The 2012-nt window shown below is 57.5% G+C and overlaps 1 protein-coding gene across 2 annotated transcripts in view; it reads right to left on the reverse strand.

Annotated features, from left to right (window-relative positions):
• The window catches only part of SDRG_12025, a 6840-nt gene that overhangs the window by 2375 nt on the left and 2453 nt on the right, over window positions 1–2012 (reverse strand). The gene's annotated exons all lie outside the window — the stretch shown is intronic.

Here is a 2012-nt window from a genome sequence, read left to right on the forward strand (position 1 = left end):
GTGCCGGTCCGCCGCCGTGCACCATCTCGTCGTGGCTGCATCTGCCGTACGTCGGCTGCAACTCTCATAGTCTTTATGGACTTTCCTGCGGTAGGCCATCGAAGAGCGAGGTCATATCGCACTGCCGATCGGCTCGGGTCTGCAGCATATGTGGGAGCACGGAGCGCTCGCGCCAGAAGCACCGTCGATCGATGTACTGTCCGAATCTTCTCGCCGTCGACGCATGACATGGTGGCTTTTGTAGATGCTCACAGACGCCTCGATGGACCTCACAGCATGGTTTTGGGCCCGAGGCTTTGCCCACTTTCAAGATGTGACCGACGGGCGTGACGTCACGTGCATGGCGCCTCACCACACGCTTGCCTCTCTGCTCTACGCCGACAATGCTACCGACGCAACGCCGCCGCACCTGCGCTGGTCGAAAATGCGCTCTGTCGACGACCAGCTGCACATTGGAACACACAATGAGCACGCGTATCGGCTTGCACAGTTGACGCCGCCTTCGTGCTTGCCGCTGTACGACGCGTCCATCATGGCACCGGCGCACCCCGCGACCTTCTTCACAGCCGCACATGGCATGCGAAACCACAATGATCTCGATGTTTGGTACCCGAACGTCAACTGCCAAGAGCTCTGCGACGACGACATTCCGCCGTTCCGACGCGACGTCAAGTTTGAGGTGGCCCACTGTCCGCTGCGCAACGATACTGAGTACAACGCGCGCTTGGCCACGTACTTACGCCATCCATTGCCGCTGCAGCTTGACGAAGCTCATGCGCCGTACCTTTCACCGTTTAGCAACACGACCAAACTCCGCGAAGGCAAGGCGTGGGAATACTGCCTCCCGATGAAGCCGCAACAGTGTGGTGCGCGACGCGGTCTCAAGCCGACGCTCTTTGAGACGCCGCAAGGCAAGCCGTGCCGGTCGGCTGTGCTCCAGCTGCTGCTCGAAAACATGCTCGAGGTCGTCCAAGAGCTTCATCTCCCGTCGTTTGTCTACTTTGGCACCCTACTCGGTATGCATTATAAAGAACTATGCGACATGACGACTAACTAAAATGTGCTATTAGGGGCGTGGCGTGACGAGGCCATCATCCCGCACACCCCCGACATTGACATTGTCCTGCCGTTGACCACCGACTGGGCAAAAGTCCAGGACGCCATGTGGGCCCGAGGCTTCTACGTGTTTAAACGTGATATCCACGGCGCGTGCGTCGCGTCGCACCACCCGCTCGCGTCGCTGTTGTACGCGCCGAATGTAGGTCTTTCAAATATGACGTGGCAGCAGGAAATGAAAGTTGCGTGGGTGTAGACCGACCTCGTCGAGGTGTCGACGTACGACCACGGCACGCCGTACCTGGACTTGTACTCGTGGAACAAGGAGGTCGGGCGCAAAATCAAGGTCGAGACCGCCCAGGAGAAGCTCGATGTGGCCTACATGTTCCCGCTCACGTGCCACGAGACGATCTTTGGCAACCACGTGCCAAGCATACAGTTTCCGGAAGCCATGTTCCGGTCCGAGTATGGCATCACGTACGCATCGGACCCCGACTTGCATTTGGCATCGTGCGAGTCGTACTGCGACTACCAGTTGCTCGATACAAACGAATAGGTTTTCAAACAATATTTCAAATATTAAGCTAGTACATTCAAAAACTTGTACAGTTGAAGTGCAGGTGTGCATATATGCTACAGCGGCGTGTTGTCGGCAAGACACATTTACCTTGGGTCCCGATCTCGAGGCGACAGTGTTCAATCATCTTGCACTGTCGTCATCCTACTTGGAAGACAGCTACTCCTCCACAGACGTGGGGAGGAGGAGCTGTTGACCCCATAGATGCAAATCTAGTGGAGCTGCCGATCGTCCTGCACCGCGACCTCCAGTCGCTGACGCCGCCTCAGTCGCTGGCGACGACCTTGACAAACTGCGTAGCTTTGCCGCCGACCGCGACGCCTGGAAAGATTTGACCGACCGTGTCGTCCAGTGCCTCACCCACGACCACAAGCGTCGT

The sequence above is a fragment of the Saprolegnia diclina genome, assembly GCF_000281045.1.
Source record: "Saprolegnia diclina VS20 unplaced genomic scaffold supercont1.46, whole genome shotgun sequence".
In the NCBI taxonomy this organism is placed as follows: domain Eukaryota; phylum Oomycota; class Saprolegniomycetes; order Saprolegniales; family Saprolegniaceae; genus Saprolegnia; species Saprolegnia diclina.